This window comes from Lonchura striata, chromosome 4 (assembly GCF_046129695.1).
Source record: "Lonchura striata isolate bLonStr1 chromosome 4, bLonStr1.mat, whole genome shotgun sequence".
NCBI classification, from domain to species: domain Eukaryota; kingdom Metazoa; phylum Chordata; class Aves; order Passeriformes; family Estrildidae; genus Lonchura; species Lonchura striata.
Window position 1 is genome coordinate 36,806,181 of NC_134606.1, and position 11,835 is coordinate 36,818,015.

General features: G+C 34.0%; 1 long non-coding RNA gene across 1 annotated transcript in view; it reads right to left on the reverse strand.

The window, feature by feature from the left end:
* Positions 1-10,591, reverse strand: part of LOC144246126 (uncharacterized) — a 77,540-nt gene extending 66,949 nt beyond the window's left edge. Inside the window, exon 1 of the long non-coding RNA XR_013339810.1 lies at positions 10,394-10,591. This is a non-coding gene — a long non-coding RNA (uncharacterized LOC144246126). The remainder of the gene's footprint in view (positions 1-10,393) is intronic.
* Between the last annotated feature and the right edge of the window lie 1,244 nt (positions 10,592-11,835).

Here is an 11,835-nt window from a genome sequence, read left to right on the forward strand (position 1 = left end):
AGATAAAAAATTCCTTTTTCAATTTCTGTCATTAAATATTAGAAATATAACAGTAACAAACTAAATGTTTACAAGTTAATATTTTAAGGTAATGATTTCAATTATATAATTTTGACAAAACAGAATCATTAAAGATGAAATTTTCCATATGAGGTTACTTTGATTTGTTCTACCTTGATTTTATCAAAAACAATTTAGGGAAAATTGATTTTTCTCTAATATTAAAATTAATTCTTATTGATGATAGATTCTCATCAACTATTAATTGGCAAGCTGTGAAAATTCTGTGCTTTCAAAGCATGCATTTAAAATATAGCAGGGACTGTTCTCATAGAACTCATGAGCTAGCTATGCCTGTGGAAGTTTGCCCAAGTTGTCTGCTTTTAAAAACATAGAATTAGAATAGTGTAACTGTAACTGTAATTGACAAATTACATTTGTACATTTGTACCACGAATGTTGCAGACAGAGGCCATTGGATATTTTCTTAGCAGCATCTGAGAACCATGTATGATCCATGTCTGCTTGTTAACACAATCTCAGGCTCAGTTCTTCCTTTTTTCTTTCCTCCCCAATTTCAGCTTCCCTAGAACAAACTTGGGGTTCTAGCAAGAACAAAACCCACACTCACAATAAAAACAGCTGAACGAGAACCTGTAGAACAAAATAAAATTCTTTCCATAGGTAATGAAGTGCTATGTATTAATGAGCAAGTTACTTGAAATACATTTCTCTTGGATGGCCATTATTAAGGTCATATAATTAGTGATCACCTGATTTCTGACCTATGGACCTGATATGCAAACCTGCTGAATAGTAAATGCTGCAGCAGAAAGTCAGCAGGGGCTTTGCCTTAAGCCACTGTACATGGGGCTGTTTGGAATGCTAAGTATTCCAGCAAGCAGGTCATGGGTGGCACCGTTTGTCAAACAAGCTGAGTGGCACTTTGACCTTCATCTCCATGTATGACAGAATATGACAGCATGTCACCTTCTCATCTTGCAAGGTGATCTAAAAGTAAATATTTTTAAAACAAACAGAGTAGGGATGTCTGCTGTAGAAAAGCAACACAAGGCAGTGTTGAAAATTCCAGAATTGAATTAGGTTGGTACAATGCAAATGGTAGTACAGAAAAGCAAAATTGAAATTGACAACTTCATCAGTTGACTCCAATCCTGCTTTAAGTCTTTGAATCTCTCCAAGTAATGCAAATTAAAAAAAAAAAAAAAAAGTGCCCTGAGCATTAGAATAATGTGAAGTTGTGCTGAATGATTAACAACCTATATGCTATTTCCTTCTTGAAGTTCATAATTAATTCATCAATGGACTAATCAAAAGACAGGAAAAAAAAAATCTCTATTCAACTCACTTTATTCTAGGATTTTCTAGTATATAGAAGGAAGATAGATTTTTTTTCTTCTACGTATTATCCAAAATAATATCTGTAAGAGTTTTAGTCTTTATTCAGTTGCTTTTCACTCACTCACATTTATACATAGTATCAAAGATTGATTGATGCAAATAGAGAAACTTAGTTAATTTTGTTACTTTGTTAGCTAATTCCAATACTATAGCTTTGGTTATAGGAGTTCAACATGCATCATATTCAATATGTTACTTGAAATGACATTTGCATTCCTACAGTAATAAAAGTGAATTAAATATTTTTTCTTCAATAATAATTGTGCTCATCTTTCCAGTTTAGGCTCAGAGAAAATTTTGTGGATATGCATAAACAGCTTTCCTTTCCTTCAAAAGAAAGACTAAATTTTGGTTTTCCTGTTGCTTTTACCTTCTCTTCTTGATATACTCAAAATTAAGATCACGATACTCAAGATCCCTTATTTTCAGGGAATTGAGAAATACAGACTGTCCAGACTCAGCTTGTTGAGTTAACTGTAAAGTTACCTGTTACTCTTTAGCTGGCAGCTTTTGAAACTCTGAGAATCTGAGCAGGATAATTTTTTTTTTCACTGTTTAAACTTCAAAACTTAAAAAATCTGCGGATTCAACATGAAGTTTGGTTAGAATCAACAATTTCTGCCCATTCTTGTCAAAAAAATATAATAAGCTATTAATGATTTTCAAAGCCTTCTGACAAAGCAGTTTAATCCAAACATAGATCCATAAAGAAATCTCAGTAATATGGAAGTAGCAGAGTATTGCATTTCACAGGAATGATTAGGAAACATTCCAGCTGAGGCAGACAATGGCATTTAGGTGATGTGTGCAAACCACTATTCTGTGCTCATACTGTGAATTTCCTTCAGAAAAGGATGTACAAAAGGAAACCACATAATTGGCAAGACTGCAAGTCAAATTTAATCAGGTCATTAGTTCACAAACCCAATGGAGAGCTTAATTAGATATGAGTTATCTAATAATTGTGAGTGTCTCTGAGGTACATTTGTTTGGACATCTATTATGAAGGGTCCCTATCATTGTTCTGACCTTATAGCTAAACTAAGGAACAACCCCTTTGAGTCCTGTATTGGCTTGCAGCTATCTACATAGTATATCAAATTATTAATGTGAATGTCAACAGAGATGAGTTCTTTGTAAAAATTCTGGCAAATTTTTAGTGGCTGTAGTTGCTGTTTTCACGTGTGCTTGGCTTGAGTAAGTTTGATACTACATCTTTGGATTTCTTGAAATCTCAGATACTCACTGGTGTTCCTGGCTAATTTGGCCTTTCACTCTGACTTGAGATAAAACCCTGGACTCTGTCTACACTAAATACACCCAGGCATAGCACAGTTTCAACTTGCTTTTCACCAACACTTCTCTTTCTGACATAAAATCTATCTTCAAAGTTAGAACACTGTCAAATTTCAACATAGTAGATATGAGTATAAAATTATAAAATATGTGCCATAGCTTTTGTATAGTCAGCTAATATATTTCTGCCTCTCAGCCTCTGCATTTATCTTATCCAGTATCCACATCTGTCAGTACAAGGAAGAACACACAGTTATCCTTCTAGGAAGAGTAAACAATCCAGGCACACTATGCATTTAGATTAAAAATTACTTGTAGAACTAAAGGTAGAAATCTATTCCCATATTTATGGTAAATATCAAAATAAATGCCTGATATTCTGCACTCAAAATTGCTATGTCAGGAAAATATGCTTGTGCTACTTACTGTCAAATATAGACTTGAGAATTAAATGCAGTATTTTTCTTCCTACAAGTACCAAGAACTATAATTACATTTTTCCCAAAAGACATATTTATGAATAGATTAGACAAACATTTGTCACTGTAGCAAGTAGGTATGAAAGACCTTTCAGGATCTTTAACAACAACCAGTTTCTCTCTTTTTGATTTTACATGCATCTTAATTATAAAATTTAGTTTCTGTTTCATCTTCAAGACAGTTACTGTATTTTTAAGAAGAAATCATCTTGGAGAAGGTGCTTAAACAGAAAGTTTCTCATGGTCTGGGTAGCACTGTGGACAGAGCTACCAAAGGCCTGTGTTGGCCCAACAACTTATTTACTGCACTGAAAATTAAAAGGAGAAAAAATTGAAACTGAAAGGAAAAACAATAGGACAGTTTCCCTTATACTATGATGAGATGTTATGAAGAAATTATCAAGCTGAAATTTATTTGAACTTCTCTGTTTAAATCAATACAGGAGTATTCTGTCTTTGCAGTGATAAGACAGGAAGATTCAGCTTTTCTATTGGGCTCAAGGCAAAAGTCATGGGTTGAAGTATAATGAAAAATTATCTCCTAGGTCTTTCTAACCTTTTTTTTTTTCTTATTCCTCCCACTCCTAGAGATGAATCCTCAATTGATGGTCTCAGAACCACAAATTATCTGTCAGAGAGAGAAAAGCTGTCTCAAACAGCGAGGACCTCTAATCAGATATTGACAGATAAGATGTTCTGCATGATAAAAATAGATTTAAAATACAAAGTGGCATTTTTTTATTAGAATAATGGCCTAACTGTTGAAGTCATGATAAAAGATAAATTATACAGTCTAAGTCTTCCAATCAACTTATTAACTTCCCTAAATATAATGAATATAAATTTCCTACTTAAGCCAAGTTCAAAAAACTACAGATCAACAAAATTCTTCATATTTTCCTCTAGACTAATAAAAATACATTTCTTCATAATATAAACAACTTCTACCTGATTTGAAAAACTTGCAAGTTTCAAAGTTATATAGAAAAAGAGGAAATACTGACAGAAATGATCATACTCTACATTTAACTGATATATCATTCTAACTGAGCACAGTGTAATATTTAACAGCTCACTTAGGAGATTCCTATAACTAGAAAAAACCAGTCAACTTCAAAACTCGGTTAAGGCTTACTTAAATTAATGCAGTAAATTATGCATTCCATAGAGTTATGTTATGTAGTAGAAAAGAAAGCATGAATTAACAAGAATTAAACTGTCACCAACTAATTGTAAAAAATTAAATGCAAATGAAAATAATTCTATCCACTGAGAAGTAGATAATTTTAATGTAAATCCAGCTTGAACTGATAGATAAACAATTCACAATTGATAGCATAATGCTATTGGTTGAGGAAGAAAAGAGAGGAAAATGTCTTCAAGTCAGCACCCTGTATGACATCAGTGTTGAATCAAAGTAATTTAAATTAATATAAAAATATTCCTTATGCTGATGATGACCTTGATACTGCTTTGTTAGAGCATTTAAGCCTGTGCATTAATTATTTTTCTAAAAGCATAGAACACTTTAAAAGGAGGGGACAAATTCCAAATAACAAAAAAATAAATCATGTATATATTTTCCTTGTATTGGCTTTGGATTCCAGAAGACAACAGCCACTATCAAAGGGGAGTTCATAAAATCTGCTGCAATGTAGGGGAGAAGGAGAGATGGGAAAGCTATCATTTTTGTACAGCTACATTACATATGTGCACATAAAGTTCCAGCCCAGGAAACAACCTTCCCAGCAGGATGATGAGGAAAAAGTCGTTGTTGGAATGATGCAATATCAGGCAAGGTTAACATAAAGTCCTGTGTCAGAGAGAGAGTGAGTGTAGAAGGAGGTGGATGGGTTGTGCCTGGGATGGAGGTGTGGTCAAACTGTGTGGTGCAGAGAGCCCAAACTGTGAATAAGTAGAGTGCTTATAATAGATGTGCAGCAATGACAATAAGATAAGAGATGTGACATAACACACATCCCACAATATCCTGGGTGCTATTTGATGTATATCTCAAATACCAGAATACAGGATAAATTAAAAACACATACATTTTCCTGAATGAGTTTAAAAGTATTGCTAGAAAAAAGAGAGTACAAAAAAGTAAGACGAATGAGGAAGCTGTCCTCTGCATTCATGGCACAAAATTAAATGTATATCAGTATCTCAAAGCCATATTTACCAGACTAAATTACAGCTATGATTTGCTTTTATAAAACATTTTGGGTTTATAGAGAAAGTGTATTACAGAACACTTGGAAATGTAAAGTAGAACTTTGTTTTGGATTATTGAAGTATTTTCAAATTGCTGTGGCCGTGTAATCTAATTCACATGAGAATGTGACTCATTGTCACATGAGAATATTTCTAGTTGCATACTAACTTTCCTCTAACTGTTACAATTATATGAAAAATAGAAACCTACATTTTCATGCAATGATGTGCTAACTCAAATTCAGTCCTTGTTAAGGTAGAATACAATAAAATAAACCTACTTTTTCAATTAAAAATATTTTGGTGTAAATACCGTAAAATCAATCAACAAATTTAACGTTCTGAGCAATTATTAGATAGTTTAAACCAAATGTGTATACATATATTGCATATGTATATAGAAATTGAGGTCACAGCTACAAAAGTAAAAATGCAAATGAAGTATCCTTTCACTTATAAATATACAACCGAAACAGTATAATGAAAATCATCAGAGCTAAAGTAATAATAATAATAGCAACAATAGCAATAATAACAACAACAAAACCAATCCTATTATGAGATTTTAGCCTGTGCCAGTATTTAACAATTCTCAGGAGAAACACACTCATTCCACTCTGCTTACAATATCCAAGTAAAATCTTATCAAGGTAAAGAAAGCTTTCCCACACAAGCACAGAAAACATTTTCCTATATTCTCACTACATTCCTCAAGAATTTCTTTTAAACTATCAAAACAATTCTATCAAGGCATGACTTGTATTTAACTGCATATCCAAAATCTAGCTAAGCCTGTGCCTTTTCTCCTGTAGTACTCACAAAGATTTTATCAGCTTTGACTGTTTATAGGCTTTGTTGATAGAACCTCTTTATAAGCAAAGAACACCAATTAATTAAGTCTCAGAATATCCATTTTAAAGAGAAAAATGACATCTGCTTTACAGATAGGGCATTTCATGAGTTCATAGAAGTAAATAAGGTCCGCTGAATTAAAGGTTAATCTCAAACTGTGGCAAAGCTCATGTTACATTGAGAAGAGAAAAATTTTACTGCAGTTTCCAGATTCACAGTGCCAGGCACTAACTTATAATTACAAGGATTTTGAACTAACACTGGCTTGGTCTTTTTTCTCCCAACATAGATAATTTCCATGTTCTTTAAAGTTTGCTCTCTTTTTCAGATCAATTACCCCCAAGCATTTGGTTAATCAGTAGATACCTGCTCTGGCTCTCTCTACAAAGAAATGAACTGTCAAATAAACTGCATAATTGCCACTTCCTGATCCTAGTACTGTTATGCTCTAGTTCTAATTTTGATAGATTTCCTTTAGCACCTTACATTTACAGTCCAAGGTACACCATTTATAAAATTATGTATCATTAAAGGAGCAATGTGCTTTATTTTCACTTGAAAATATGTAAACTTTTTTTGACATATTCAGATTCTAAAGGCAATTGTATCATTGATTTCAATTCACTCAACTGTTTTCATCTTTAACTCAATTTTTTTTTTCATTTAGACATATTTTTGCAACCTTATTTTATATTTCTTCCCAAATCACATATGTTGCCTATTTAATTAATAGGTTGTATTTACTAAGATTTGTATCTTCAGGTAAATGCTAACAATGTGAATTCTTCTCATGTGTATAAATTGTCATTTCACTGGACAAAATTCAGATTTTATGTATGGACAATTTTGTAAGGTTTTAAGACATGAGCATGGTTTGGAATGCTCTTTAGTAATAACCCCATAAGGGCAGGTTTATTTAGTTCCGAACAACTCTAATTTCCTATTTCCCAGCCTCATATTATTAGTGTACCATGCACACCAGTAAGCTCCAATGTTTCATTGTTCACTGGTGTGATATATCACATCTGCTCACTGCATAGTGTATAGAGGTGATTGACAGCCAATCTAACACCTGTACTAGCACTGGATGGCTCTTCTCTCCTTATTGGCATTATCTGAAACCCCACCAGTGGGTTTCAGCTGGAAAACAGTTGTTTAGACACTTGCTTGTATTCTCTTAGTAGGTGTGGCTATCAACCTAGCTACTTTGTGCAGCTGATAAGACTGAGGTGTATACTCAAGTAGGGTGTCTAGTTAATTGTGCAGTGAAAACATGCTGCCAAACACCAATATCAAAGCCACTTGCAAATCCCAACTTAATTTTTCTCCCTGCAGCTGAAGGAAATAGAATTGTTTGAACTCATATCCTGACAGCAGAAAGGAGTAAGTAAACAAATAGAAGTAGGTTTTAACTTTCTTTTAAAACCAAAATAAACAAAATAAGCTTTTTACACTTTCACACCTTCCTATAGAAAAAAAAAAAAATAGGTGGCATACATAAATAGTGCAAAAAGATTGCAAGTGCATTTACTTAATTAAAAATAAAGGCTAGTTTATAAACCAGACTTCAATTCAGCTCAAGCAAATCCAAACTAATTAGACTCGGTGTGTTTCCTACATTAATATGAGGCCCTGGATTCATCTGAAAAAATCCTTACTTAAGATCTCAACACATGATATAGCTATTGGCCATATTCTATTAACAAATTTTAAGCAGAGTTCTCCCTTAACCAGTATAAAATGTTCTATTAAGAAAAAAAATTGTTCCATATGACCAGACCTTTCAAGAAGAATTGGAGATTATTCTTTATTTATTTTCCTTGGGCAAGTCCTTATTCTCCACAGAAACTCATAGTATCTTTGGCCTCAGCTTATCAGTTTCTTCTGGACAGTGCTATTTTTTGTCTCACCTTCATAGAATACTCACTTGCAGGAAGCAACAAACATATGAATAGTGGCACAGGCATGGTTTAACCTTTCTCAAATTAATATGGCACTTAGGTTAAACTTTCCTCTTTGTAAGTAAAGCTATATAGTGTCATTACTCTTCTATGAGCTACTTAAGCTCTTTTTCTTTACACTGACAATCAAACCTTTTCTCCCCCAGTTTCAAAAAATGTTAAGTTGGCAATAGTCAGAAGTAAGTTCAACAAAGACAATAAGAAAATGAAATTTTCCCATAGTTTTTTAACATTTAGAAAAGCCATCCTCACAGATGCAGCATGTGTCACGACACCAGGGTACCCAGAGCTCCAATTGGCTTAAAATGATTTATTATAAACAATAATTCTGTATTGTAGCTGTTGCTGGAGCAAGGCTGTGCTTGAGGCCTTTGCACATACATATTGGAATTAATGAAGCAGCAGTTTATGCTGTTGCAAACAGCTGGGGGTGCTTAACTTGTTTTCCTCTACAGAACTTTTGGATTCATTTGTTTCTGGCAGTTATGGAATGCAATAAAAGGAAGAATGGTGAATGAAGAGAAATAGAATTATGTAAAACAGCAAAATCTAGACCTAGGTCAACAAAATATGCTCCTCTGATAATACAGATAAATTTGTTTTCATATTTTACATTGTTTTATCAGTTCTAATTTCCCCCAAAATGCTGCATTTGATATCAGTAAGATTAAAGATAGCTACACATATATCTGTAAAATATACCAGGCAGCATGATACAGACTTTCCCCCTTTTGCTGATCAAGTCTGCCTCAGAACAAGAAGGAAAACAAAAATGGGATTTTAGCATGAGATAGCATGTTCTTAATATGATTCTATTGTTTCTAGACCTGTGCTATTATTGTGTCCAAGGCTCTTAAAAACCTTGGAACTGCACTGTGCTGTGAGGATATGACACCTCTGGTTTGCACCTTTCCAGATATTTCTTTCCTCCTGAAGCCACTGTTGCAGATAAATTGTACTTACAACAGGAGTTGGTAATGGTTACTGTGGGCAGCCCCACAGCTCAGGTGAATTCTCAGGGCAGCTGGTATATTCTCACTTTTAAAGTTCTTAGTAAAATAAAATTTAAAAGAAGAAATAACGGGGTAGTGAATGTAAAAGAGTGCACCTGAGAATGGATTTTAATATCCAGTTGCTGAAGAACATCCAAACAGCCCTGAGCTGCTGCTGCACAGCACTCATTAGGATCAGAAAGAGGGAGGCAAAGATGAGAGTTTTAGCAGCTGAAAGGAGGTTGAAGGGCAGCTGCAGAAACTGGAACGTGTGTGATGCTTCATGCAGAGACTGTGGGATGTGCAGCTGTTTAATTCTCTATGGAACATTCCTGTTCTCATGAATATTCCTTTATTCACTGTATCTCCTCCAAAGGGTTTGGCAGTGGCACATCACAGGATCCTGTCTAGTACTCTTCAGAGTCTAACTTGCTGTTGCTTTTTAAGTCAGCTAAAGCTCTGAAATGATTGCTTATAGCTGGGGCATGTTTTGATTGCTCTCCTGTCTTCCTTAGGCTATTCAAATGAAGGCAGCAGCTGCATTTTGCCATTCACAGTCATTTATGCCTAAAGGCTCATGTTTCCTGTCAAAAGCTGGAAGCAGTCATTGTATATGATTTTTGTTCTTCAGTTTAATCGTACATCACCAATGTGTTCTCATAGCATTTTCCATCTAGTAATTACTTTATTGATCCACTCTTCAGTCTTTCATCTTTCCATGCATCTAAGCACATTGTAACAAAACTTCCACTGATCATTTTGTATCTGAAATTACACATAAATACATATTACAGAGCTATTCAATAATCAGTCAGTATCAACAGGCTTACCATCCAGGGGCCCAAGACAGCCTTAACTGTCACTGGAAATAATCACAGCTAAAAAGGAACAGAACTAGATTGCTACCATCTGCTTGGGCTGTTTCCCATTGCAGATTTAAAATGAAAAAAACATTAGAAATAACAAGCAAACATGGAAGGAAAAGAAGCCTATGATCAAAACAGCAAATGATAAAAAAATTTCTTTTTTGTTAAAAATAATACTAATTCATGTGCAGCAATTTTACTTTTTAAATTTATTTTGCTTAAAATGTATTTTTTGACAATTAAGAACTATATTCTTACGTTCATTCTAGACATCCCGATAAAGATACACTGTAACATCTAAAAATACTTACTCTGATATACTGCCTTCTTTTTCTTTCATGGTTTTCCAAAGAACCGAATATATCTGTGTTAAAATTAAGTCTTCTTCTACTGCATCCATGCTTACAGTTTCTATCGATCCTATTGCTTCACAGCCCAAAGTGCTGGATTTTTAATATTTCTAATATCACTTCCATAGCAACACACAAAGATATCATAAACTTGGCATTACAGCTTCATTCCTAGATTAGGTCTAAGGTGGAGCTGATTTCAAACAGCAGCTCTTATTAATGCATACATACAGTTAATAATAAAAGCAATTGCCATTGATATAGGGATAATGGCTTTCAGAGTACTCCCAATCAGTTCCACAAAAAAGTTGTCCCTTTCCAACTCTGATCAAGAAAAAAGAACTTGTATTGTTAGTGATGTTTAGAATATATTTCCCCAGCCATCCTTAAAGACAGAACCATATAATCACAGGGACACAATTACTGAAAAAGATAGTATTGTGTTTTTCACATGCTGGATTCAGACCATTACACAGTGGATACAGCACAGTGTAAAATGAGAGCAAAATCTCATTCCATCCTTTAGCTGCAAATCTTAAGAATGAATGCACAGAATGAATAAGTGAATGAGAAGGAATTCAACTTTAAACACTGCCAAAATAATTTTATCAATAAATCTCTTTACTTTTAAGCACAAAACATAATACATTAAGTAGAACACATATCATTTGGTCAGCATTCTGGCATGCCTTATGATATATAATGACTAGGAACAAATGGACTACACTTGTTACTTCTTGGCTGGAATTCTAAGTGAAATTTTAAAAGAGTACAGTGCAAGAAACCATATACAGTCTGTACTGCCACAGGCCTTGCAAATGGGTGAATACCTCAGAAATACAGCACGTTATTTTAGCAGTAACTAAATCTGCAGTGATTTTACTCTGTACACTTTTCATTGGCATCAGGCATGATCACAGAGGAAAATACTTCTGCTCTGTTGGTCTCAACACAGGTTGTCTTTGAAGTTCATCAGGAAAACAGAACATTTGTATCTCTTGACTGAAATTGCATGTGGAAAAGAAAAATACACTTGTCTGTTTATAAGATATTCAAGAAGGTTCCTCTTAGAGCTCTAGTTAATAGAGTAGGCTCTATAAAGATGAATTCCAAGTTTAAAAAAAGCAGTAAAAGGAATGAAAAGTTTTCAGCAGAGACTACCTCAGAATTTTTCCTAGTCATTGCTTTGTTTAGTATATCCACAACTTGTCTGAGGAGGTGAAGAACCAAGTTTCACAAAACAAGGTTACTGAGGATAGTGAGGAAGGAGCCAAATGTGCATAATTTCAGGGAGGAAAAAAGACTGAACAATTATACTATAAAATGGCAGTTAGAAATAGGTGTAGGAAGACAGTGATGCATATGGGAAAAAAATCTGAATTTCACATACAAAACAGTTAATG